The sequence below is a fragment of the Phodopus roborovskii genome, unplaced genomic scaffold, assembly GCF_943737965.1.
Source record: "Phodopus roborovskii unplaced genomic scaffold, PHOROB, whole genome shotgun sequence".
Lineage (NCBI taxonomy): Eukaryota > Metazoa > Chordata > Mammalia > Rodentia > Cricetidae > Phodopus > Phodopus roborovskii.
In genome coordinates this window covers 28,453,447-28,459,977 of record NW_026126409.1, presented here as the reverse complement: position 1 = coordinate 28,459,977, position 6,531 = coordinate 28,453,447, and positions in this window count along the sequence as shown.

Sequence of the window (6,531 nt, the reverse complement as noted above, 5' to 3'; positions counted from 1 at the left end):
ATTGCAAGGCCAACTAAAAGCATGTGTATTTGGCCATATGATGGGGTTGTTCAAAGAGCCAAAGTTGCTTGCTTATGAAGATAATTTGATCTCATCCCAAGAATGTTCAAATTAATATTGGTTGGCCTCCTCTTATATTGCTGAGAAGGTAACTTTAACTGAATAGGAAGTTAGAGCTATATATCATGTTTGTCATAATTGTTAACCTATCTATCTATAAGTTATGTATTATCGGTCTGTCTCATAATCAACATATATATCCATCAGTTATGTAATATCTGCCATCAGTCAGTCATCATCAACCATCAACCTCTCATCTGTGACTATCGTTCTATGTATCTATCACCTATTAAAGGTTCTGATTCTAATGTCTTACCATTATTGCATGTATAATATAAAAGTTTATGTGAACTACTTTTAACTCCAATAAACACAAAGTATTTTTCAAGTGGCCTGTCTCACCCCATTTGATGAATAAAGAAACTGAGAAGTTCAAGGGCTTTTCGAGGGCTATAATCTGGGTTTGCCCACTCAAGGCCTTTCCACCACAATGAAGAAGACATGCTTGCAAAATATTTCAGGAACAATCCTTCCACCTCCGGGGAACTTCCTGGATCTGCTCTGAGCACACTAGACCCACCTATCCAAAAGGGACCACCCTGAGTCCCCCTCCTCCCTGATCTTTGATCCCATCCCCAGGCCTCTGCTGGAGATGAGTCTGGGACCAGTTCAGGTCGAATCCCCCACACACACACCCTTCCCTAAGAACTCCCTGGGTTAGCCCCATATCTTGCTCCCCCCATATCCTGTCCCCAGCGAGAACACTCCTAGTACTCCGATTCACAGACCCCCTCCACCCACAACCTGCCCTCCCCCTACCCTGTGCCCTACTGAACCCACTGGCCCACTGCCCCACTGCTCTGGTTGAGGGCAAGAGGCCGGGCCCAACAATTCTTCCACCTCCAGGGAATTTCCTGGATCTGCTCTGAGCACACTAGACCTGCCTAACCACGCTCACAAAGACATAGGCAATAGATAATCCCACTTCACCAGAACCCAAAGGATAAAGCAGGGAATTATTCACAATACCACTGCCCACAACAAATCTAAAACAAACAAGAATTAACAATCAGTGGTCCTTACATTCCCTCAACATTAATGGTCTTAACTCACCTATAAAAAGACACAGGCTAACAGAATGGATATGAAGACAGAATCCATCCTTCTGCTGCATACCAGAAACACATCTAAGCTTCAAAGACAGACATTACCTCAGGGTAAAGGGTTGGGAAGAGATCTTCCAATCAAATGGACCCAAGAAGCAAGCAGGTGTAGCTATCCTAATATCTAACAAGTTAGATTTCAAACCAACATCTATCAAAAGAGATGAAGACAGTCATTTTGTATTCATCACAAGAAAAATCCATCAGCACAAAGTCTCAGTTCTGAACATCTATGCCCCAAATACAAAGGCACCCACATTCATAAAAGAAACACTACTAAAACTCAAAGCTCATATAAAACCTCACACACTTATAGTGGGAGACTTCAATACACCACTAGACAGGACCACAAATCAGAAACTCAACAAAGAAACAAAAGAACTAACATAAGTTATGTCTCAATTGGGTTTAGCAGACATCTATAGAACATTCCATCCAAACACAAAAGAAGAAACCTTCTTCTCTGCTTCACATGGAAATTTCTCAAAAAAAGACCACACACTAGGCAACATAACAAACATCTGAACAGATACAAAAAAAAAATGGAATAGTCCCTGTATCTATCAGACCACCATGCTTTAAAGTTGGAATTCAACAACAACACAAATCACACAAACCCTACAAACTCATGGAAACTGAACAATGTGCAATTGTGCCATAGCTGGGTCAAAGAAGAAATAAAGAAATTAAAGACTTCCTAGAATTCAATGAGAATGAGAACACAATATACCCGAACTTATGGAACACCTTGAAAGCAGTGTTACAAGGAAAGTTTATTGCACTAAGTGTCCATATGAAGAAAACTGAGGATAGACACATTAGAGAATTAACATCACAACTGAAAGCCTTAGAACACAAAGAAGCAAACTCACCCCGGAGGACTAGATGCCAGGAAATAATCAATTTGAAGACTGAAATCGATAAAGTAGAAACCAGGAAAACAATACAAAAAAATCAATGCAACAAAGAGTTGGTTTGAAAGCCCAGGGCCAGATGGTTTCAGTACAGAATTCTATCAGAAATTCAAAGAAGAGCTAACACCAATACTCCTCAAATTGTTCCACACAATAGAAACAGAAGGTTCATTACCAAACTCTTATTACAAGGCCACTATTACCTTGGTACCCAAGCCATACAAAGACACAACTAAGAAAGAAAACTATAGATCAATATCCCTCATGAACATTCATGCAAAAATACTCAATCAAATACTGGCAAATCAAATCCAAGAACACATCAGAGAAATCATCCACCATGACCAGTAGGCTTTATCCCTGGATTGCAGGGATGGTTCAACATACAAAAATCTATCAATAGGATCCACCATATAAACAAACTGAAAAAGAAAAACCACATGATCATCTATCTCACTAGATGCTGAAAAAGCATTCGACAAAATTCAACACCCTTTCATGATAAATGTCTTGGAGAGATCAAGGATAACAGGAACATACCCAAACATAATAAAACAATATACAGTAAACCAACAGCCAACAACAAACTAAATGGAGAGAAGCTTAAGGCGATTCCTCTAAAATCAGGAACAAGACAAGGCCTCTCTCTCAATATGGTACTTGAAGTTCTAGCTAAAGCAATAAGACAACAAAAGGTCAAGGGGATACAAACTTGAAAGGAAGAAATCAAACTGTCTCTATTTGCAGCTGATATGATAGTTTACATAAGCAACCCAAAAAACTCTACCAGGGAACTCCTACAGCTAACAAACACCTTCAGCAAACTAGCAGGATACATGATAAACTCAAAAGAATAAGTAGCCCTACTATATACAGATGACAAAGAGGCAGAGAAAGAAATCAGAGAAACATCACCCTTTACAATAGTCACAAGTAACATAAAATATCTTGGGGAAATGTTTACTAAACAAGTGAAAGACCTATAGAGTAAGAACTTTATGTCTTTAAAGAAAGAAATTGAAGAAGATACCAGAAAATGGAAAGATCCCCCATGCTCTTGAATAGGTAGGATAAACATAGTAAAAATGGCAATCTTGCCAAAAGCAATCTACAGATTCAATGTAATATCCATCAAAAGTCCCAGCACAATTCTTCACTGACCTTGAGAGGATAATAATCAACTTTATATGGAAAAACAAAAGACCCAGGACAGCCAAAACCACCCTGTACAATAAAGGAACTTCAGGAGGCATCACCATCCCTGACTTTAAGCCCTACTGTAGAGCTATAGTCCTGAAAAGAGCCTGGTATTGGCACAAAAATAGACAGGTAGACTAATGGAATCTAATCAAAAATCCTGATATTAACCCACACACCTATGATTTTTGACAAAGCAGCTAAAAATATACAATGGGAGGAGAAAAGCATCTTCAACAAATGGTGCTGACACAACTGGATGATAGTGTTTAGAAGACTGCAGATAGACCCATGATTATCACCATGCACAAAACTCAAATCCAAATGGATCAAAGACCTCAACATAAATCCAGGCACACTGAATGTCTTAGAAGATAAAGTGGGAGGTACCCTTGAACAAATTGGTACAGGAACCCCTTCCTGAACATAACTCCAGTAGCACAGATACTGAGGTTGACAATTAATAAATGGGACCTACTCAAACTGAGAAGCTTCTGTAAGGCAAAGGACACGGTTGACAAGACCAAATGGCAGCCCACAGACTTGGAAAAGATTTTCACCAATCCTATATCTGTCAGAGGGCTGATCTCAAAAATATACAAAGAACTCAGGAAACTAGTCACCAAAACATCAAATAACTCTATTAAAAAATAGGATAGAGAACTGAAGAGATAATTCTCAAAGGAGGAAATCAAAAAGGCTGAAAGACACTTACAGAAGTGTTCAACATCCTTAGCTATGAGGGAAATGCAAATCAAAACAACTTTGAGATACCATCTTACTCGTGCCAGAATGGCTAAAATTAGAAACACCAATGACAACTTATGCTGGAGAGGATGTGGAGAAAGGGGAACACTCCTCCACTGCTAGTGGGAGTACAAACTTGTACAGCCATTTTGGAGATCAGTATGGGCAGTTCCTCAGGAAAATGGGAATCAATCTACCATAAGAGGAGGCAATCCCACTCTCAGGCAAATGATCCACATCCATGCAACAAAGATATCTGTTCAACTATGTCCATAGCAGCATTATTTGTAGTAGCAAGAACCTGGAAACAACCTAGATGTCCCTCAACTGAAGAATGGATAAAGAAGATGTGGCACATTTACACAATGGAATACTACTCTGGGAGAAAAAAAAAATGGAATCTTGAAATTCACAGGCAAATTGATGGAACTTGAAGAAACCATCCTGAATGAGGTAACCCAGTTACAAAAAGATGAACATGGTATGTACTCACTCATATATGGATTTTAGACCTAGATCAAAGGATCACCAGCCTATAATTCACATCACCAGAGAAACTAAGATACAAGGAGGATTCTAAGAGATTCATACAAGGTCCCTCACAGAACGTGAAAGGAACAAGATCTCCTGAGCATATTGGGAGAGGGGGGGAAGGGGCAGTGAGTGGAGAGGGAGCTAGGAAAAAGAGAAGGGGAGGAGAGGAAAGCACGTGGGACTAGAAAGATTGAGTCAGGGGAGGAATAGACAACAGGAGAGAGAGAGAGAGAGAAAGAGAGAGATCATAAAAGAGGGAGCCATTATAGATTTGAAGAGAATACTGACTCTAGAGAAATGTCCAGAGACCTACAAGACTGACCCCAACTAACAATTTGAGCAACAGTGGAAAGGCTACCATAAATGTCCTTCCCTGATAATGAGATTGATGACTAACTTATCCACCATCAAAGAGCCCTCATCTAATAGCTGACGGAAACAGAAGCAAACACTCACAGCTAAACACTGAGACAAACTGCAATCCAGATGCAGAGGAGGAGGACAAGTCCAGGCTACAGAAACCCACAGAGACAGCTGACCTGAACAAGGAGGGGCTAATGGGCCCCCGGACTGATAGCTGGGAATCCAACATTGGACGGACTCAGATGCCCTGAACATGGGTCTCAGTTATAAGGCCTGGGCAGTCTAAGGAACCTGTAACAGTGGAACCAGGATGTATCCCTGGTGCACAAAAGGACTTTGGGAGCACGTTCCCCCTGCAGGGATACTCCCTTAACCTAGAGGCAGGAGGGAAGGCCTAGTCACTACTCTACTCCAAATGACTTGACAGACTTTGATGACCCCTCCTGGAAGGCATCACCCTACCTGCGGAGTGGGGGGATGGGATGGGAGGGTGGTTGGGGGGCATGAGAGGGTGGAAGAAAGGGAGGGGGAGGGAGGAGGGAACTGGGATCAATATGTAAAATAAGAAAAATAAAAAAATTTTTCAGAAAAATACTAGCAATACGTATGTGTCAGTCAGCTTTCCCATTGGTATACAAATACCTGAGATAAATCAACTTGAAAATAGGAAGGCTTTCTTTCATCTCACAGACCCAGAAACTTCAATCAATTATTCACTTGGCCCCACATCAGCCTTTGGGGCAGTGGTGGCCCAGGACATCATGTCAGGTATTGGGGGGGTGGGGGGAGCGCAAACAGAAGCTGCTTGCCTTATGATCTCCAAGCAGTAATGGAAGGGAGGAAGAGCCCAGGGTCCCACAATCCCTTCAAGAAATTGGCTTAACTTTCTTCCACTAGGCCCTACTCTTAAGGTCCCACTTGCTCCAATAGCTCATAGACGAAATGCAAGCCTTTGACATGTGGGTCTTTGTGACAAATTCTAGATCCAACCTAGAGCAACTGTCACTTCCTGGGTGGTCCCAATCTTGCCTCTACCCTGCTCACAATCTACCTTTGAGGAAAACCATCTCCAACATTAGCAAAGCATCCCACAGTGTCCTAGAACAAAAGGCAGGTTTGCTATAGAAGAGAATGGCATTTGATTGGGTTAGTATTGAAGCTCTTCTTGACCAGAATGGGGTTGTGCCAAATCTGGGATCACAGGAAAGGGGCTTCAGGGAAAAGATTCATGAGGCAGAGCCTAAAATGAGAACCTAAGAATGAGATTCCAGCTTTTTAGGACACAAGTTAGATGTTCCTGATGTGAAAAATCCAAAATCCAATATGTTCCAACATCCAAAGTGCCGAGCATCAGCATGGTACAAGTGGAAAGCTCTACACTTTGAATGAATGAGCGAGTTTGTGGTCAGGGGAACTAAAAATATTGCCTAATGGATTAAAATTCCTTCAGACTGTGGAATATAATGTGTATGAAGCACAAATGAATTTTGTTTAGATGTGGGCCCTAGTTTCTTATGGTGTTATTGTACACACATAAATATTTCAGGATTGAA